The sequence below is a fragment of the Thermobia domestica genome, chromosome 6 (genome assembly GCF_964235325.1).
Source record: "Thermobia domestica chromosome 6, izTheDome1.hap1.1, whole genome shotgun sequence".
NCBI lineage: Eukaryota > Metazoa > Arthropoda > Insecta > Zygentoma > Lepismatidae > Thermobia > Thermobia domestica.
Genome location: NC_137459.1, coordinates 154,733,824 through 154,757,180, shown reverse-complemented (window position 1 = coordinate 154,757,180; position 23,357 = coordinate 154,733,824). Strand labels below are relative to the sequence as shown.

At 35.2% G+C, this 23,357-nt stretch overlaps 1 long non-coding RNA gene across 2 annotated transcripts in view; it reads left to right on the top strand.

Moving 5' to 3' along the window:
* Positions 1 to 23,357, top strand: part of LOC145688276 (uncharacterized) — a 458,780-nt gene that overhangs the window by 94,250 nt on the left and 341,173 nt on the right. Inside the window, exon 4 of one of the 2 annotated variants that reach the window (XR_014131863.1) lies at positions 2,206 to 2,731. The exons of the other annotated variant lie outside the window; for it this stretch is intronic. This is a non-coding gene — a long non-coding RNA (uncharacterized LOC145688276). Of the gene's footprint in view, positions 1 to 2,205; positions 2,732 to 23,357 lie in introns of those variants that run through there. 2 annotated transcript variants of the gene reach the window in all.

Below are 23,357 nucleotides of genomic sequence, written 5' to 3'. Positions count from 1 at the left end.
CGTGAATAGTGATTAGGTCTGTGTTTTAGAATGAATTGTATTCTGAATGATGTTATAAAGACTATGATAGAAGATAAAAGAGAGAGTAGTATTGCATTTCATTGATATTAAAGAGAGTAATTCTTACGTCAAAATGAAGAGTTGTAGAAAGTCATAAGACTGTAGTAGTGCAGCATGGGAGCTTCTGAATGTCAACCAGTAGGCTCGTAGTGATGACAGAATTACCTCTGATGATGGCGCATGGTAAAGTTAAAATTCAAGGTGATTCAGTGATAAAGCAGTTAACTCTGGTGCAAAGGATTCTCTTTACTCCAAAAGGTGAATTTGTACTACACAACATTGTGCAGGTGGGTTTTCTCTAGATTCTCAATCAAAGTAACATATATGTAGGGTGTTTCAAAACAACACCGACAACGTTTGGAAAGTGATTCCTGACACCAAAATAAGACAAACTGTGTAGACCAACCTGGGTGCAAAAATCCGTCATTTCGGAGTTATAGGCTCTTCCCTTCCCCCCAAAAATAAAAAAAAAACTTTAAAGGTATATAGCTCCAAAACTATGGGACCTACCATAGTCGGGTCAATACTTCACTTACGAACTACTATGTGACTTATCTAAATATCTAAGTTTCTGAATCCTGCGGTACTTCCGCAACAATTTTTATAGAGATAGTTGATGAGTGCTTCAAATATGCCCGTAGCCAAACTGCCTCTATAAAAATTGTTGTGTGAGTACCACAGGATTCTGAAACATTTATTTTTGGATAGCAGACATATTAGTTCGTAAGTGAAGTCTTGATCCGTCTACGGTAGGCCCCAAAGTATTGAGCTATGGACTTTTGAAGTTCATGTTTTCGGCAGCTTATAACCCCGAAATGAATTTTTGTCTTATCTTTGTGTCAGGAATCACCTCCTGAAGGTTGTCGGTGTTGTTTAAAAACATCCTAATTTTAATATGTACAGAAAATTCCCTTGGCCCCCTTAAAACGGGGATGCTTAGAAGCCCTGGGTTACTGGTCCACTTATTTTAAATGAATTTCGTCTTCCTATCTTGACAGGATCGTGAGATACTCAATTTTTCTCAAATTTAAACTACCGTCCTCTTAGAATAAGCATTCCACTCATGTTCCTGAAATCATCAAAATCATTGCAGCAGTCATGATATAGTCAAGAAACATAGTTTCATATACTAGGTGGTCCATTTACGCCGTACAGTTAGTGTAGTTGTGCAACCAACCATACAGTGAAGTAAGTAGTGTTGCCTGCATACAAGAGGTAACATATTTACAAAAGCCCTTTGTTTTCGTATAAACAAATCATACATTTAAGAATTATATTGGAGGTATAATGCAAATTGCTTCCACTGATGTTCGTATAGCATAAAAGACGTGGAAGTTGTTCAGAAATCAATCATTGTTCCAAGAAAGTATAGGTTTAACAATCTACATTAACGGTAAATAAGGTAATAATAATAATAATAATAATAATAATAATAATAATAATAATAATAATAATAATAATAATAATTGTAATAATAAGGAAGATAACTCAGAAGTTCGAGTGAAGAAAATTGCTAAGCAGGTTACGTGTTTCAGCAATTACTTTATTATGGGATCGAGCTCTATGACATCTGTAAGTGTGGTATGTGCATGTATTTATGGTGGGAGGAGTCGTATGCTCGATACCAGATCTTTTAAGTTTATGATGAATAACATCGTGTTCTGGGGTTCATATTTTATAATATAATATTTGATATTGATGTGCATATTCGTCCTTCGTCAGCATTAATGCTATAAAGGATGAGACCCACAGTTTAAAGTGGTATCAGAACCGCTGTGATGCGTGCGTTCTATGTTCTTTCACTAGGAATTGAACATCTTGACTTCATGCATCAAATGCATTCGCTCTATCTACCGGACTGGGAAGGAGGACACAAGTAATTATTGTTAATCTCTTATTGAAACAATTGAATTAACAGTGAATCTTCTTGTCATAGGGAGAAAATAGTAGTCAATAATAATAATTCGTTCATGTGTTTCCGACATCGTTACAATATCTGGTAAGTATTGTTTAGCTTCGATCAAAATCTTCATCCACAATTCTCTTTCTTTCGAAATGCTTTTGCTTTAATGGGAAAATAGTTTTATAATATGAACAAAATTTATCTTTTTTCGTGGAAATGAGTGAGTTTTTAATGTATTTCAGCGTGCTCTGCCGCCATTGTTAGAACAGAGAAGTCAGACTTCAAGGATTTTGCTTTTGTGTGATATGGATGCTAGATGACGACAGCATTAGAGAAGAAGTATTGGTGTCGTCTTCTATGAATAGAAAGGAACTGACTGTGAGCTGAAAGGCATTTAAAGCAGTTTTTCTGCAAAAGTGTAATACAGCTCTTCGTACTTATTTGCCAGAATAAGGCTTGTTTCTAGCACATCAACAACAAAGCCGGATGCTATTCCATTTGAGGGGGTCTTCGTGTTTCTCATCTATTCCGCCAGTAATTCCTGTGGTGCTTAACAACAGCTGACAGACTAATCCACGGGACAGGCTTCGTGGATGCTGAAGGCTTAGCGCAGGTGTGAGTGGGCCTACGAACTGGTTGGAATGGAGCGCCTCGTACAGGAGGGTGATGATAGAACGAGTGTTCACGTGGCCCGGTCTTTGATAGAACGCGATCGATAGCTTTGTTAGTACACTTGCAAAGTGACATTGAGGACCGTTGTTCAATTTTAGTAACGAAGTTGGAACATCGTTCTTCCTGTACTGTCTACTCTCTTACAGTGGTTGGTTGCAAGCGAGCCAAGAAGAGCGCTGAGTCCCTTTGAAATGTTTCACAACCCTTTTGCCTCTTTTCATGCATGGATGATACTGCAGCTGTTTTCAAATAATGATAATAATAATAATAATAATAATCATAATAAACAGTCAATTTGAAATAATGGCATATTAAACAAGGAGCTGTTCTTTTATATCCTAGCTGAAAGTATCTCTCTGCTCATTCATTTGCGGAATATTAATGTATTTACGCTAGTGATGAACGCAAGAGTCTTGGTGTTGCAGTTTGTGCAAGAATCTTGCATGCAAGACCAAGGCCAAGATCAGAAATCCCAATGCAAGACCAAGACCAAGACTCTTGCGCAAGAGTCTTGCACAAGTACCGGCTAAGTGGTAGAGCGTTCATCTGTGGTGCATGGGGTCCCTGGTTCGATCCCAGCTTGCGCCATGTGAGCTTTGATGATGGGCGAACACCGTTTACTTGGGTTTTCTCGTGGTTTTCCAACGTCTCCCTTAGCCTCGATGCATAAACGTGGGATATTACACTACATATATTTCATTTCATTTCAAAACATATTAGTGGTGTTCTTTCAAAACTAGAGAGAAATGTAGTATTGAACATCGGTAATTCCGTACACCATGGGTGCCGACTACATGGGTATGGCTCCGAGGCTCAAGCATCCGTTGGAAATTTTTAATGTGTGCTCATAAAATTAATATCGAAGTAACATTTTCATGACATTGACAAAAGACTTTGTGCATGTGGCCACAAGCTTGATTTCATGGCCGGATGCTAGTACGTTGAATAATTCTTTATCAATATAACTTTTTGCCTCCTTATACCTAGGTATAGTGCACATCAAGGATTAATTGATATAACATTATACAACAATAAATTATCCATATTTACAAGAGAGTGAGTTTGAACAGTTATTTCAAATAACTTGCATTTTTATGCCGTTATTTTATATTTCTAATATAGGTCAAAATTATTTATATAAATTGAGTTTACACAAAAGACATAGACAGTTGAATCGTTATCATTTGAATCTCAAATTATTCTAAAATATTTAGAGGTTTGATTATAACCATTATTACTTTATTTTTTTCTACCTTTTTGGCCAATGTTGCTAAACATAACCTTATGATCATTATAACTATTCTGCCATTAATGGCAGGTCACTTGCTGCAACTGAGAAGCTTCGATGTACGATGATCCTCAGCTAGTCTCTTCGTCTTGACCCAGCAATTTTCTGTTTTAATGCCTTCCTTCAACTACATTTTCCTTCGTCTCTTCCCTCTCTTTCCTTCCACCATGCTCTCTAGCACTTCCCTCATAGTACAGTTCCTCCTCAGCCAATGTCCCAAACATTTTCTCTTTCTCCTCTAAATTACATCTGAAATTCATCTTTTCTCCACTATTGCTACTATTTCTAACACATCATTCGTTTTCCATTCAACCCAGCTAATTCTCTTCTTTTTTTCTCCATGCCCATGTTTCGAAAACCCCCAATTTTTTCATTGTTTTTGGGTAATGTTCATGTTTCTGCCACATAGAAAAATGAAATATTTGAGTTTTGCGTCCCACTGTTATGTCAGCTAGGCTAAAGAAGACTGTGATGATGAGAAATGAGTGAGATGGTGAATTGAAGGGTGGGGGGAAGGAAACGGAAGCACCCTTAGTAAACCCACGCAAACGGTGTTTGTCCTCCAGAAAGTCCACTTGGCGCGAGCTAGGATCAAAACATTAACTCCATGCGCCAGAGGTGAACGCTTTACCACTAAGCCACCGCTGCCCTCTTCTGCTCCATAGAGTATATGTTTGGAATCAGTAAAACAAAATCTCAATATTTAATTGGAAGTTTGCTCAATACAAACCGTAGCTCTCGTGGTTGAAAAGAAAAAAAAATCTGATTCTTTTGGAGTGTAGAAATAATTTTGCAATTCATGGCATTTCAGTAATCTGTGCCGTCTTGATTTTCTTTCATGCGTCTCAAGTGTAGCCTCCCCAGTTTGGGAACCAGTAGAGTATTGGTTGTGTTAAAAGGTACAAAAAGATTACGAAACGTTGTGAGTTATCTCATAAGTGGGCACCCATTCAAAACAGAAAAATAAATAAAGGTTATCGCCTATGTTGTATACTATCATCATACCTTTACGAAAGTAAACTATATTACATTTAGAAATATACATTGCATTTCTGTTACTATTGGCGCATTGTAGAATTTATTATCCCTTATAGCCAGAGTAAAATTTACCTATGAAAATCTCAAGTTAGAAACAAGACTTGCAAGACTCTTGCAAGGTAGACAAATACAAAGTGTTCCAGTGCATGACTAAGACCACGCGGGTCTTGGTTTTGCATTTGCTCACCACTAATTTACACAATTTACAGAATTAATATTTTTCTTAGTAATGAGCATGAGACTATCTCTTCTCGAAAATATCAAGTGATATTGATGTCTCGTCTCAGAAGCAGATATGTTGTTATTGGAAGAGCTCGATGTCGTCTCTAATCTCATCATGATAATTCCGTCGTCTCGAAAAAGTGCCATGAAAATGATGTCTCATTTAAGAAGTATACGACTGTTTCTTTTGGATGAACTCCGTCTTGTCTCGAATCTTGTCATGAAAATTCTGATCCTCTCGTCTCGTGTGGAACCCTAATTTTCTTCATCGTACCAACATATAACATGGTAGAAGATGAAGTTTATGAAACTACAGAAAGGAAGAAAATAAAGTAAAGAAGAGGAGTAAATGGGAATTTGTTGCGTTATTAGTAGATCTAAATGTAGAATTGGATGAAATAAGCCAAAATATAATGGATTGAAATAGTTTATTTCGGCATACAACAAAGTAGAAGGTGAAGTAGATAATCAGAAATATTTATCGATTTATTAGCTTATCTGAAGTATGAACGAGAAATAGAAACAAAAATATGTAGGGCGAAAAAGTCATTTAGGAATGATGTGGGTCTTGAATGAAGATATTACGAGGTTTTGTAAAATGTCTCGTATGGAGTTTTGCACTATACGGAACAGAAACGTGGACGTTACGAAAGAGCGATGAAAACCGTTTGAGACTTCAAAATGTCGGTATGGAGAAGAGTGAAAATAGCTGTGTCGATCAGGAAGCAAATAAGGAGAGTTGGGAATAATAAGGAAGAGAAGGACAGTATTGGACGTACTTAGGTATAGAAGAAATATCTGATTAGAGCATATTTTGAGAAGTTGTATTGTAAGAAACGTGATAGCATTTTACGGTAGAAAAAGAAAGTAGGAGAGGAGAAAACACCACAATAGATGTATTATATTACAGCGACGGAAAGGTTAGCTGAAGATTGTAGTCCATGGAAACTTCTGAATTTCCTGTAAGTGGTATTTGCTAGTGATGGCGTAATGCTAATGATGATGATTAAGGTAATTCCGGGTGAGGTGGTCATAGTTTTTTTTCGAAGCCTTAAAACATGAAGACTTTGTGGTAAAAAGCCAACCACGTGAAGAAACTATCAAATTTATAGAAATGTCACACTGGTCATATCGGTATAATTGACCATCATGTTTCTGCAGTTAGAATTATGAAAATTTGCTTTTCAAACAAAGAACACAAATATATTGTTTCTACAAAGCTAAGATAAATTACAAAGTTTAAGTTGTACAAAGAATACATCACATTAGTATGGAAGTTAAGCTAGGAAGCTTAGGACTACACGTGCAACCATGAATCATGTACGAATATGTTTTGAAGACAAATACTTCTGTCAGCAAAGCAAATGTTTAAATTTTTCTTGTTATCATTTGCACACAAGGTACACAAACATCAGTGACTGTACTGTAGATTCCATGCAGAGAATAGAGATGGAGTTATGTATGATGACTTCTCAGACATATAGAGAACTGCTCCTGGAGGCATCCCATCCTCGAATTCTTGGGTGGAAGAAATGCCCTTCTGCACTGCAGCATACAGCGACTGTTATAGTTTCTCATTTTTTCTTCAGAAGTCACTTTTAGAACGTCTTTGGACCTCTTTTGGAACTTAATAATTTTAGTTCGATACTAGTAATTTGATGTTACAAGATCTTTTCCGTGAAAGTAAACTTTGTTACACGTCCTATTTAATCTTAACACTTCATCACAATTATTTCAATTTAAGAAATCAAAACATTTCTTTATAAAGGAAACTTCTTGAAATTACAACTACAAATTAACATCTTAGAAGTACTGATAATCATGATATGGTTGCTTTCTGCATATACATGGTGCATTTTTTTTAAATATTAGTGAGTATATATATTCGAACACCTAAACAAAATTTACAACGAAAGAATTAAAATAGAAAAAAAATATTGCCAAAGTAAGCCTGAAAATGTATTGGACAACCTACCGGAAAATTATGGGCCATCTCTTCCACATGTAAAGGTCACATTATCATAAAATGTGACACGTCAAACAATGTATGTCTAAAAAATCATCTTGCAGAAAAACGTTGCACTTCTGCTTACTTCTCTCTTCAGCCACAAAATAATTAGTAATTTGGAAAAGTACACCGCTAAAAATTCTTCTATTTTTAAACACGTGCGCAACAATTGCAACAAGGTTTGCACCAAAAACTTGCCGCCTACCGAGTTACACTTCAATCGGGCTACTATTATTGAAATGAGAGCGATCGGCCATCTCACCTGCAATTATCCTATATAAAATCTTGCGTATTGGTCATTTTTTGTTAGATATGTAGCACACTGTTATTTTTAATGCAGGGATGCAAATAACCACTCGTCCACTCACCCGGGGCGAGTGGTTTATCGATGCGGGCGAGTATGTAAGGCGAGTATACCGAAGGTAAGTAAATGATTTATATTGTGAGATATAGGCTAATAGCTTTTTTCTTGGGCGAGTGGTTATTTGCATCCCTGTTTTAATATATACAAAATACACAGAAGAAACGTAATTTCTAACTTCTCTTATACAATAAAAGACTTCTTTCGTTTGTGACATATAGTATGTTTTTTTTTCCTATTTTAACTTTCAAGGAAACTCTTTTGGGTTGAGTTATTATAAATTTGTGTAGTCCACATTACAGTTGTTGAACACTAACACTTGAATTATAATCTCACTAATATGGCGAAGAATTGTGTTAATTGACAATTTCTTCCAAGTTTAGCATCTCATACATGAAGTCATTGCGATCCATCTTTTAAAAAGAGAATCTTTCGTTTTCTTGCGTAGATCTAGCTAAACATTGTTTATAGCAAAAACGTTATTTAAACTTTTTAGAGAGAATAAGCTTTGCTATGATCGTCACTACAATCAAAGTAAAATTTTCTTCAAACACCTTAAATTGTAGATAAGCAACTTAAATATGTCATCTGGAGAAACACTAACTCAACTGAACTCAACTCAACATGCATCATGCTGAGATGAGTTAGCTGCAACTTTCCTAATTGTAAATTCACAGTAGTTCGGACTATTCTACTTACTTCATATTTCATATTTCTGAAAGTGAAATACGAAGTAAATGAACACGATATATTTAACTCTTTCTATGTGTCTGGCAAATCATATATAATATGTTAATAACATCTTTCTCCCTAACCAGTTTGCAGATGCTAGTACCATTTTTCTTTTAAATAGTTCATTAAGGGAATTAAAGATGATTAAGATGTAATTGTCAGTATCATAGTTGATATCCAAGCCCATGCTCAGTACAATATTGTGACTAACAATTACGCTCAAAATTCTTACATTTCTACAAAGTGAACTTTGTGGTGGACAAACACCGTGTGGGTGGGTTTTATCGGGGTTCATCCACTTCATTCACTCCACATTTCATTCATTTCTCATCATCACCGTTTCCTTTAGCCTAGCCGGCATAACTGTGAGAGGTAAAACTTGAATATTTTATTTTTCCACAGAACAAATTAAAATACTAAGTAATTTTTGAGACTGTCCTATAGCTATTTTCTTTGACAACTTCACACAGTGTTTTTCCTAAATTGAACCTTATGCATATTTCGTATTGCAAGTTGCAGATTTTGTGTATATACGAAATGCTGAGAGCCAGAATAAGCCATCTTAACTTTTATGAAAACGAAGAAATTGCAGACTAAAGTTCGCCCGAATCTTTGGTGAATGTATGAAGCGTTCCAGGTAGTAAGGATGTTAACTCATCAAATGTAGTTAAGGATAACTCAACAAATGTTTGTTTTCTGAAAATAGTATTTGTGCGGTCAGAAATTTCGTCTACTTAATTTGAAACCATCTTACCAAAAAAAAAAAAAAAAAAAAACTTCCACTATGGCTACCACAAGGCAGTTTGGTATTACTACTCTTAACATCTGAAATGTAATTTCCGAGCATTTAAGTTGCATTCAAGTTTGTTGAGTTTACCCTCACTACTCAGAATACATTACACACACACACACACACACACACACACATATATATATATATATATATATATATATATATATATATATACAGGGTGTCCGAGAAGTCCTTCCCTGATTACAGAAATTGATAACTCAGGCTAGAAATAAGATAGAAATATGAAACTGGTGTTGAATTGTTTACAAACTATAAAAGTTTTGGTCACATCAGTACACTTCCACATGAGCACCCTTGGTAGCACGTAGCACATCTAGGCGATATTCAATTTCCATCCTCCACCGTGTCTGCTGAGGTTCTTGGTCGACCAGACCTCGGAAGGTCAGCAACCGACCCTGTGTTCTTGAACTTCTCATACCAGGCTTTAATGCTCTTGACATCAGGTGGAGTCCTCCCAAATGTTGTCTGGAACTGTCTCTGCACCGTGGTTGGTGATCGTGTCTCATGGTACCACAGGACACACTGTGCCTTCTCCTGGTTGGTTGGCATGGCTTCTTGGGCTTCTTACTTACGTACTTCAAACCTAAAACAAAAAAATGAGAGTTTGTAAAACAGAACAAACCTAACACAGACAAAAACTTTTATAGTTTGTAAACAGTTCAACACCAGTTTCATGTTTCTATCTTATTTCTAGCCTGAGTTATCAATTTCTGTAATCAGGGAAGGACTTCTCGGACACCCTGTATATATATATATATATAGAGAGAGAGAGAGAGAGAGAGTAACTTGGGTGCACAAATGCTTCCTTTCGGAGTTATAGGCTGCCGAAATCATGAAAAAATGAACTTTAAATATCTATAGCTCCGAAACTATGGGACCTACCGCGGTCTGGTCAAGACTTCACTTAGCAACTAGTATGTGCCCTATCCAAATATCCATGTTTCAGAATTCTGCGGTACTTCCGCAACATTTTTTATAAAGGTAGTTTGTGAGTACTTCAAATTATATGCCCGTAGCAAAACTCGCTCTATAAAAATTGTTGCGAAAGTACCGCAGGATTTTGAAACATCGATTTTTGGTTAGGGCACATACTAGTTCCTAAGTGAAGTCTTGACCCAACTACGGTAGGTCCCATTGTTTTGGACCTATGGAACCTTAAAGTTCAATTGTTCATGATTTCGGCAGCCTATAACTCCAAAATGAAACATTTGTGCACCCAAGTTGATCTATACTTTTTGTCTTATCTTGGTGTCAGGAATCACCTCCCAAACGTTGTTGGTGTTGTTTTGAAACACCCTATATATATATATATATATATATATATATATATATATATATATATATATATATATATATATATATATATAGATATAGATATAGATATAGATATATATATAGATATAGATAGATAGATAGATAGATAGATAGATAGTAAAATTATCTCAGTTTATGTAAGGTGGAGCAATTATCGTACACGGGAATTTGGACTTTCCCATCACATTTTCTTCTAAAATATTTTAAATACAGAAATATATTTCAATAAGTAGTTCCTCTAATAATTTTAGGTAAGAAAGTGGAAGGAACCCAATGATCAGGCGTGGTAGGGCTTTGTAGGTGTGGTTCCTCTCTTTGACCGGGCGTCGTGAGAGGGGATAAGTTTTGTGTGATTAGGTGTCTCTCTTAGTGACCAGGCGTCATGAGAGAGTAAGGGACCCAATGGCCGGGCGCCTTAGGGCTTCAGGTGGTTTGATCAACCTGGATAGATTGATGCTGTTTGAGGCGTACTCCTGTCTTTTATCGTAAAATGTCGGCTACCGTCAGTAATCTCCGTCTTGCCGACTGCTGGCGATTGTGGGCGACTCCTCTTCGGTACTGTCGTCTGCGTTGTTATTTGTTTACTGTCAACACATGTAGTACACACATGGTTATCGCATGATGTGAAGACATGCGGAATCTTACAATATATATATATATATATATATATATATATATATATATATATATATATATATATATATATATATATATATATATATATAATATACATTATCATAATCGAAATATTTCAGAAGGTTGATACAGTGCGACAGGTGATAGGTATGTTAGAATACGGTAGAAAAAAATGCTCATTCGTTTTCCTGTCGAAGGTGAAGGTGGTTCACTTGCTGTCAACCAGTCATATAATTTTTCCAGGTAGCCACTAGTTGTTAAACATAAAATAAAATGTTGAAAGTTTGAAGGCCTGAAACTATATGAGTATTTTTTTTTTTAAATTTAATGTTTTCCTCGAACTAGTTTGTAAAAATGAATTTTTTGTTAAAAAAGAATACAATCCGTTCGTATAATGTGCTACTGATAAACAAAGCTAGACATGTACTAATTTACAATTTTAATCACGGAAGAACGAAATGTATATTGGAATAAATTTAGCTTCGTTAGAAACAAAGTATAACTTTAAGAACACATTTTAAACGCCCTTTGCCCTGGTGTGCAGAAATGCTCCTAGGCAACGAAAGTAAAGAGAATCCATGTGAAAACAGGTGCATATGAAAAGCTGTATGTTTTTCATCACTTTTCGTGGCTGTGGTTCAAAGCGAAGTGGAAAAGAAAAGCTTCATACATATTTTGCAATGTGACAAATTGCTAGTGAAAGAAGGAAGTATCGTGATCTGCATTAATTTCAATATGTCATCAAATTTACACGTTTAATAGCCCTTACATGTCTAAAAAGTGGTATATGCACCCATGCGAAGGGTTAATATCAATTAGTATATTCGCTCGAAATTTTAAACTTAAGGTTTTTCTGCAGGAGAGACCTAAGAATTTTCTTCTTACCTCTAAAAGAATTAGAATATTTGACTGGAGGGTGAAAATCGAAAATTGCGACTTTTCCGGAAAACGGTTGTAACGATTTTGATTATATTTCGTGAATCAATATTTCGTTAATAACGCTATAATATGGTATAAGCAATGTCACTTTGAACGAGTCCTCAAGGGAAGTTACGCATGTGGTGAATTCTCTTGGGACAAAGTTCTCTGAAAAGTCTTGCTCATATTTTATTAGTAGATTATTCAGTAATAATTGAAGCACGGTATGATTTAAATTAAGCAATAGAAGCAAGAAACTTTAGTACGGTGGCCCGAATCTTTTATCTGTGTTCTTTCCCAGCAGGGTTTGAACTGCACATTAATTCTGTGTTGCAAACTCAACAAGAGAACATTAACGAAATACTGTTAATTTTATACCGGAAAGAGTTATTATCTTACATAATTGGTTTATGCACATATATTAAACTTGGCACCAGATGTTTACGTCACCATATCTGAGAATCTAGATATTTGCGGATAATCAAATACCGGAGTTGCGAGTAAATTTGAATATGTTTAATAGAGCCACGGTAGCTCAATGAGAGTCCTCATCAGTGGTGCAAAAGGTCTCGTGTTTGATTCCATGCCTTATGAATTTCTATTTTATTCGATTTTATTTTGAGCGCAGCGTTCGTTTTAGCAGCGAGACTGCATGAAACATGGACCTACAACTTAACCAGAAATCCAAATCACATGATCTCCCAGCGGGAATCGAAACCAGGTCTCCCATAAAGACGCGTACCCTAATCGATCATCCACGAGAGAGCTCTAGTTTCTATTGGGGAACATCGTATCCGTGGAGCTTCGCAGGGTTCTCCCGTTTTGCCCACGTTTTCTTCCAACAATTCTTTCACTGCTATTCACTTTTACTATTATCTCTCTCCCTTGTTGTACAGGACATAATCATGGAATGTGCAACTAAATGTTTAATTTCATTTCAAATATACTAAAATTTTCTTTCTTCCTCCTATATTATATAAGATTGTAGTGTTTTAAGATTTGTAAAAGGTTAATTTCTATTAAAAAATAAATAAAAATAAAGAAAAAAATTTTAAAAAGTAACTAAATTGGTGATATTCTGTTTCGGTTGTATACATTGAAATTTAAGAGAATAATTTGCCCAGGCAGTTGAAGAGGTATGTAGCCAGAGGTAGAACGTTCGTATGATTGCAGCAATTATTGTGGTTAATAAGAACAAAATCTGTTCGTTAAACATATTATAGGTGTATATTAATTTAATATATTTAAATATATGAACACTTTCATGTGAACTTTGCCAAAGCGCATGGTCGGGAAGGGGAACACAAAGAAAATATTGTAAAACCAGATTGTGAAAACATCATCGTATCCTCTTGATTAAAACAGAAGGCATTGGTCAAAACATGCTCTTCGTGAACGCTCTGAATTTGCTGAGCAGACGTCTGTTCCAGAGTTATTAGCATGAAGACGATAATTTATTGGGCATAGTGTTCCGCCCGTCCCGCTTGGTTGGAATAGTTTCGATTTTGGAGAAAATGTCCCGCGTTCCAATGTGGCTCTGTCGAAATTTTAAAATGTCCCATCCAAGTAAATTAAACAATTTCATATTGTTGATGAAGTTGGTAACTATTATTATCGTTATTGGAACGTAGTTTATATATTATAGCGAGCCTTCAAAATAAGAAGAAACTTCACAACTACGGCAGGCAGGTAGAAATGTGCTTGGGAACTTTGTGATTGCTGAAGATTGACTTCCCAAAGCAGCAACAAGTGACCGGAAGTATACATTTAAATGTAAGCAGCAGTATCAACAGTAGACTTGGGATTGCAGCAGCTAAAGCAACAAAAACAACTAACAGTTCTCTTCCTACAACAATAATTATATTGAAGTGTTGGGATAGTTAACAATTTGTATTTCTTGCTTCGCGTGTATTTAGGTGCAGTCATGTCGAAAATGATTGTCGCATATTTATAACTGTCCTTTTGTAAGAATATAATTTGATAATGGTTTTGCAGGGTACTTTTAATACTGATACTATGTGTATAATAGGGAAATGTATATTTGTGGTAAATTTCACAGGAAAAGAATTACAAGTACGAAAATTGGAATGAGCAAAACAAAATGTTGCTAAATGGACAAGAAAGATATATTTTCGTTTTATTTTCCTTATTTACTGCTCTTTTGACATGAAATTTTCCACATACATGTCTTTGCCGATTATACACATACTAACATCGTAAGAAATACCGAGCGAATTCGTTATCAAATTATATTCCTTCAATAACATATTTATTGACATGCGACCATAATTTTGGACATGAGTGTACATAGCACATAGACTACATACTATTCAAATGTACCATTTTTAATATTCTCTCTCTCTCTCTCTCTCTCTCTCTCTCTCTCTCTCTCTCTCTCTATATATATATATATATATATATATATATATATATATATATATGTTTGTGTGTGTATGCATGTATGTATATTACACACACAAACACACACACACACACACACATATATATATATATATATATATATATATATATATATATATATATATATATGTATGTATTACATTACCTCCGAAAAAGAAATACTGATACATCCCCTTCCACCGAATAGATGAAGTGTCTCTACATTTTGTTTATTAAATGTGGCAACCCATACAAAGCATCCTGATATTTTATTTTCGAAAGGTGGCAACCTTAATTGAACAACTTAAATTTCTGGTGTTTAGCGACATTAGTTATGTGTTGTTGGTGGTGGTGATTTGAAGTTTATCGTCTCTTTCAACGTTGAGGCGAATGAGATGTGAATCTGCAGTTTAACGTGGGATCCGAACCACGCGAGGAACAATATAGGAAAGTGAAGAGAAGGTATAAATGAAAAATTTGCATAAGGGATACAGACATTTTGAAGATACTTCACTAACGTTTAGCTTCAGCTGCATTTTCGAACTTGAAATTCCACTTCAAAACAGAATTTTGTTCCTGAAGTGTCATGCATATACTGGCCATTTTGTTTCAAACAAACGTAATACATGACATGTTGGAGTCGTGAGAGTACTGACATATAGTGAGGAAGCACTATATTACGTATTTTAATGATATTAGTCCACCAGCGAACGAGTGCGGGCGGCCGATTTTGGAACTAAAATACAAACAACAGTGTTTCTAACCGGATCACTTGTAATTAATCTATCACAGTTGTTTTTGTCCTGTTCATAATAAACCACTTCACGCATATGTTCAAGTTAAGACAAACACAATTTCAAAAGTTATGGAAGTTATTTTCAGAACATTTTAAGAGACTGCAAAAAAAAAAAAAAAAAAAAAAAAAAAAAAAAAAAAAAGTACATACACCCTCCATATTAATATGACAATAACTTGCGAATAAACTAACCTCAGTGTTGTACAAAGAAACACTAAGAACTTCGTAGCATTAGAGTGTAAGGAATTCCTAATTCATCTGTTAACGAAACCTCGAAGTTCATCTTTGTGAATCAAAGTTATACTTTGGCAACTGCGCTTTCATTGTTTAAAGCAAGTTCTATTGTGTAGTTTTGAGATAAGGCGTCTTCAAAATTGCTACCAATTTGGACCATGTGATCGATCGATTGACAGTACCTTCAGTAACAAATTTGCATTGAGATCATTTTTGGATGTGCTGCAAAAGACTGGTGAGAGAGAAACTGATAATCTAACCGCCTCCGAAGGAGATTTGGATCCGCCCCTAATTAAGAAGGTAGATAAAGATAACTTTCTCTGATATCTAACCTGTCATTATTTAGCATGGTTTGGTAATTTAAAAATCCAGTATTTCTACCATATTTTGAAAAAAAATATTTAAAAGAAATAAACCCAATGTTACATTGAGGCGGTAGGGGAGCGATTAAAATTTAAAGTGGGGAGCCTGACAATTGATTTCTTATAGCTCGTGAAATTCAGAAAAAATGAATTTCATATTAAAAATGAAATACAAAATACATTTTCAGGGTAACTCTTACATTCATTATGTTATTATAAAGTTAATGGTACTTTAGAAATTGATTAGAGTGAATAGATATGTATTTAAGAAACAAAACCGCTTGCGTAAGTTTTTCAAAATATCAAGTTAGAAGAACGAAGTTTGTCTTCCACTGCTATCTCATTGCTCAAAGATACCGGCGATGAAACAATTGGCCGGAAATCTACGTAGCACATTTTAGTACTTACCTTGAAATAAAAATACAGCTGTTTAAAGACGATTGATTACCTTTGTCTTTGAATTTCATATGTGCACACAGGATTTGTTAAACAAGACCGTACATCTAATATGTTTGAACTATATGCAACTTATGCTCACGGGCTAAACTCAGTCTTCTGAAGTCAATCGACAAATGATTACGTATTACAGACACAAAGACAACACTAGGCTCCCAAGTTTCAAAATTATATTGTGTATGAAAACAGATAATATAATTAATTCTTTGTCACAAGAGACCTAGGGTCTGAAAGAAATTCAGAGGGAGTTTTGATTGATTGATTGATTTTGAGTTTTACGTCCCGTTCAGCAGCGAGGCTATATGAGACGTGGACCTACTGATTAACGTGGAATCCGAACCACATGAGCTCCCGCCGGGAATCGAACCCGGGTCTCCCGCTCCAACGGCGCGTACGCTAACCGCTTAGCCACGGAGGAGCTCAAATTCAGAGGGAGTTCAAAGGGAATTTCTATACTCATAAATAAAAGTTTTGAATTTATTGTGTATTGAACCAATGATATTTATGCTTACATTACCCATACGCTGATGTTTTATCGATACTTTTATTTCACATTTACCAAAAGGCTGGATTACGATTATAATCCTAAAAGAAAGATACATTGTAATCAGGTTTTACAAGGCAATCCCGAAAGACAAGCTATCCAATCCCGTAGCCCTTTTAAAAAATTAAGGAAAATTTCTTCTTCACTTCATTTTCCCCCCAAAGGGTTCACATTAATCGAAACAATGAAATGAAATTTCTTTAGTTTAACGTCCCATGATTATGCTCTTTATGCTAGAGGAGACAGATGATTAATGAAAGTGAAACATTGTAAAATTAATTGTTGGGCTCTCACAGAACCACGTACAACAAAGACACATGTGCTAGCCAATAGACCAACGGACAGAACTTCCACAGTTCTCGAGTGGAAACGTATCGGAATTCTTTCTTGGCTACAACTCAAGAAAATAATTTAGTTGTCAATCGATAGACCTACATTAAAACAAATACAAGCATCGCGAGCCTTAACTTGATTTAAACTTACAGTTACAAGATATTGCGCAAGTATCTAAGCTACCAACCCATAATTAATATAGTAGTCATTACATCTTATTACTGAGTTTTACAGGTTTCTACTGTTTTATAATGAAATCAAATAAAACGTAATCATTTTTTTTATATAATCTGCTTAATACACGGTAGAAACTCACTTGTATGCTATCTTGTTCTTAAATTGTTAATTTCCATGCATATGCCATTATCCACAATACATCTGCATTACTGCAGGAATAACCATTACTGCATTCAATAACAACTACGTATATAATTTATGGAGTTCTTTATTAAGCGAAACAGATTAGGCTACTTATAATATGTAAACTGCAACTTTTGAAAATCGTTGGATACACTGCAGAGTGACGCTCTCCGTTCCCCTGTCCCACCGCGCTTACCTAGAAACTGATGTAAACACTACACTAGCGCCCTCCACGAAAAACCGCACTAATATCCTGGTCAGGTAATAGTTCTATTCAACTTCGAGGACAATATGCAGATAACATCTGTTAAATAGTGTGTATATTTGTTTTTATGTACTCTATACACACACAAGCGTGTATGTTTGCACGTGCTCTCTCCATGATATTTTCTGACTACGCCACTACGTGCCTTATTTCGTAATGAAATACGAAAAGGTAGCGATTGCTCTGGAACTACTTGAAAGACACCGTATTAATTGAAATTGTTCTTGTCAGAAATGTGCATTTGAGAGAACCTGAAGTAAGCAGACATTTTTTTTCTCATTAATCTTGTAATATGTATTTGCAAGATTTTTTTTTTCATTTTATGTAGCGTAATTCACTTACAGTCGGAAAAGATAGTATTTAACATTTATCTTGAATTTGATTGATATTATATCATAATATTTACAAAACCACAAAGGAGGTAGATATTTACAACATTATAATATTTGGAACTTCTTAATTATTGTGAAACAAATAAGATAAATAACATATGTAACTGCATACTGCATACTGCATATGCTATGCCAGTATTCGCTGATGCAAACAAATGTTGCAGACGTGGATATGGATATTTAATATCCGCACAGGCTATCAAACTTGGGATTGAGCACACAAGAAAACAAGACATTCTTTTAACAACTTGAACATAAATCCGCTTGACGACATCGTATCATCAATCAGTGGCGGGCCTTAAGGAAAGTCACATCGGGAAAAGTTTAAATTTTATGGCTGTAAAATTTATGTATAAGGAGGGGAAGTTTCATACAGCTCTAGGAAGCTATTTACTGTAGGAAAGTTTTCTTCCCGTAGTTTGTAGGGATCCAATTTAAATTTTTACCGATGCGACTTCACTATTGTCAACGAATACGTCTCAGCTTCGCTGAAAACACGTTAATATGTGGTAGAATATACACCTGAACAGTTGTCACAAGTATATATATGGAAAATGTCTTAATGGTCTTCGTAGCAAGTAAAACTGTTATTAATGCTTATATCAATTATATTATTCGAGCGCAAATTACAGTTATTGTGCCCATATCTAAGAGATCAGTGATGCACAATAGGTTTACATCAATAGATGACTTCTTGCGTTTGGACATACTTATTACTTCATTAATAATGCAGATACCTTATTTGGAGTTTATTGCCGTTCTGTTTGACCACTATTAGAAATTATCGTGTAATACTAGTAACAATGTATTACACTTGGAAATGTTGTTTACGATGTATTCGTGGCGTTGTCTCATTCTTTCCCATTCTCCTCTTTCCACATCGCTTCTCGTGGTAATTGCAGTTGAGACAGGCGTTGGGTCAAAACATAATCACGACACAAGCGTTTGGAATATGTTCACATCTGCCTGTCGCAGATGCAGACAGTAAATATTTTGCGTAACTTAAATTTCGTTATGTTAATGCTTTTATGCGTTACATTGTCCTTAACGAGACAAGATACGATTTCGGCTGTGATTTACACACTCAGTATATCCAATACTAGCAGCGTTCACCCCGCTTCGCTGCGGTCACCCCGGAACGCAATAAACTTTGTTACTTAGATAATTTTTACTTTTTCGCTTTCAAATTGCATCGCCTGTCATTTATGTTAACCCGCCGAGTCACGTGGTCATGCGGGTTGCATATACATACGTTTATTTTTACCTATGATGAACTATGGAGACTTGAATGGTCCATTATCTCAAGACACTGGTAATTAAAAATTAAAGTGATATGATAAAAACCATCTAGGGTCCAAATCCTAACAACCCCCCAAAAATGAAAGAAATCGGTTCAGCCGTATTAGCGTGATGAGTTCACAAAGGATTTGTACGTTCTCTTTTATATATATAGATTGATCTAATTGTGAAAAACAAATCCATCAATTTCTCCTCTATATGACTACTTTTCCATTTTTATCTGTGTAATTTTCATATAACTTTTGTAATAATTTATTACATTTGTGATATTTTCTTTCTATATTAAGTATTACGTATTATCTTTGTGACATTCGTTTGCTTGCTGAAGCTTAGCATCTATTTTTAGCGGCGAGGTTCTATGAGATTTGAACATACAATTTAAGGTGGAATACGAACCACCGTAGCGTTTTCAATTTTTTAATGCTTTCAAGAGTACGTGAATCAAAGGCGCACGCGCTAGACATTAGACCAGCAGGAAGTATCATTTATATGAAATTGCTATAATTTAATCTATAGTAAGTACGTATTTTATTTATGTGTTTAGAATATGAATGAACTATTTCGTGTTCTCACTACTGACTTCATATTCAAATTCCATGTTCGTTTCAATATAATGTAGATCTTGCTCCTATTTGTTGAAGTTACTTCTCAGAGTATGATAATTCGTCATAAATATGCATAATTTTTCTACCTGGTGTTTTTAGTAATAATTAATTGAGATACCCTGAACTGTTGGTATACGTTTCATTGCTAATCTGTTATAATAAGTGATATAATATAGGGTGTGTAATCGAGACATGGCTCCTCGGGATACTGAGACGCATCTCGGCGCTTCGTTTGTCATAAGGCGTACTCAGATAGCAACGAAGTAGTCAAGAGAGCAGGCAAGAATTAAAATATCGTCATTGACTCTTCCTCTCTCTCTCTCTCTCTCTCTCTCTCTCTCTCTCTCTCTATGGTGTATGGAACTCGAGGTTCTATGCCGCATTTACAAAAGCTCTCCATTTACTACCGTCCTTAGCAAACTGGATCCAGTTTGTATTCCTATTTTTGCGAGATTCATCTTAATATTGTCCCCCCTATCTGTGTCTAGGTCTCCCTAATGTTTTTTCCGATTGGGTTTCCAGTCGAAATATTCCTTTGTGCGTTCTCCCATTCTGGCTACATGATCTATCTACCTGATCCTTCTAGACTTAATGACCCTAACAATATTAGGTAATTCGTATAAATAATGCAGTTCCTCGTTAGGAAGTTTCCACCAGTCCCACTCCCGTTCGTCATGTGTCCAAATGTTCTTCTTGGATTTTACGTATTTTCAAGTACTTTCAGTCTGCGTTCTTTCCTTTTAATAAGTTACCATGTTTCACAACCGTACAGTGCAGCAAACTTAATTATTGTTTTATATATTTTAAGCTTCTAATTCTTCAACAGGATTCGCGGAGACAAAAGAGCTTGGGCTGTATAATAACACGAATTCTCTGCTTTCAGTCGACATTTAATTTCTTCCTAGATATCGTTTTGGTCTCTTAATGTTGATTCTAGATATTTGAAAGTATCCACTTTGTCGAAAGTATTATTTGATATTTTAACGTATCCATTATTTACAGTATCGGTTACTGCAATTTCCATTCCATTTATTTAATTTTCTCTACATTTATTACTAGACCCATATCCCTACAGGGTGCTAATAAAATCTCTACATTTCTTCTCCATTATCAGCGGTATAAACAGTAACCTGGTGAGGGCAATTCAGTTCTAGGCTCTGGTTGTCATCTTTGATCTTTCTTATAGCGTATTCTAAAACAAAATTGAATAATAATTGAGACAACGCATCTCCTTGTTTCAGGTCATTGTCGTCGTGAAAGCTCGTGGACAAGTATTTTCCGTCTCGATCCTTACTTTAGGATTCATCTAAATACATTTTAATTCACCTTACAAGCTTTATAGGTATCCTAGATTCGGTAAGAATGTTATATAATATTTCCCCCCTAACTGACTCGTAGGCCTTTCTGAAATAAATAAATAATTTATATACCGAAGTATTGTTTTCCCATTTCTTTTCGAGTATTTGACGAATGATAAATACCTGGTCGATAGATAATCAATTTTGCCTAAATCTGCACCAATAATCTCCAATAGTTTCATCTGCATATGGGGTCAATCTTTGTAACAGTCTATTTGAGATGATTTATAAGATGTTGACAAAAGAGAGATGCTTTGGTAATTATCACAGTGAAACCTGTCTATGTTGGCCACCATCGGGTCCATTAAAAAGTGGCCAACTTAGACAGGTGGCCAACTTACAGAAAATAAGTGTAATTGGTGTATTTTTTTAGAATAGGGTTTCTAGTATTACTTGATTGTATAATTTTAATAAGCAATGGCACAAAGGATACTTTTAAATAACTTATAGATAGTATTCATAACAATGCCAATGCCTGTAGAAAAATTACTACAGTATATTTAATATATGTACCTTCCTCTTCCTGAGAACTAGTCTGGTACACTGAATTATTCGGATTGAAAACACAATAACATAAACAATCATAAAATCGAAACGTATGTACGCAGTTTATTGAAATTGATATTGTAGTACACTGAGTTATTCAGATTGAGAACAAGAAAAGCAACATTATAAATTGAACAATTTATGTGCAGTTTATATGATTTTTTCGGCGGTGACAAATATTTTGTGTAGATAACTTTTGAAAAGTAGCAAATCAGTTATTAATAACAAATTTATTCATGGTTGTTCATTCTAGAAGTATGTCTTTTATTATTTTTTTTGGCACATATGTACATTCTAATTTCGTAGTTAACTACCTTTTTTTAATGAGCTACAAGTGTTCAGCTTGGAGCAAAAGATGTTTTGAGTAAATCTTAAGGGAATTCATATCTCGAAACCTCCTCTACCTTTCGACAAGCTGTCAAGTGCCAATAGATGACAATTGAGATGGTTAGCTTTAACCTTGAGAATTTTCCGAAATTACTAAAGCTCCCCACTGATAAAAGGAGCTGGTATAGCTAATGGTTTTACGAAAACAGACAGGGTAAACAAATACGTACAACCATTTACTAAATTCTTGTACGTGCTTTTTCTAAAGCGTGGTTGTCACGTTACATGAATCTTGTAACTATCATAAAAAAAAAAAAAAACTTGGAACCCTACTATATTTCTTCATGTAAACAATCTTGAAAGGGACATACATTTTTTCCATCTTGCGAGGAGTTAAACCATGTGCAACTTTCTGGGTCGTCTTGCTTGCTACCTGCCATCGCCCTTACAGATGCAATTAGTAAATATGTTTCCAGTTGTAATTAATGCATTGTGATGTGTTTTATGAAATATTTTCCGTGCATAAATTTTCCATGTAGCGTTTGCTGGAATAACGAGCAGCTTTTTGTGGGTACAATCTTACATTCTCTCAGGAAACCTATGTCTCTGTAACAATTTATGTTTTCCACTTGCTTCATAACGCTTAAGAACCTACAAACAATATGTAATAAGTTTTCAACATCGAATTCCGAGAGAGACAGTTTCTTCTTGAGTGCTTTCCCTTGATGAATTGTAGGTGCTGTAGAAGAATGAACTATAATGTTTTAAAATAGTTGATAATAACCGTGTTTAATTTCCACGACTTCTATTTATTGTATATAGTTTCGGAAAATGTTTGCAGAGAAACGTAATTTGTGACTTTTATTCAGATACGGGTATCCTTATCCATACTAATATCAGACATTCCCATAGAAAGGAATCACCTAGAGCCACCAAGTTTTATACACATATAGATCCTCACCAGTCTAGTCACGTACGAAACCGGTTTTTGGCTCTAGATTCGTGAGGAATGGGGGATCACATGTTCTGGAGGTTCAAAAAGTAGAGAATATATCAGAAGTCCTCGAGTTACTCTACTGCATTATAGGTTTCATCCTAGAGGAAGGTCGAAAAT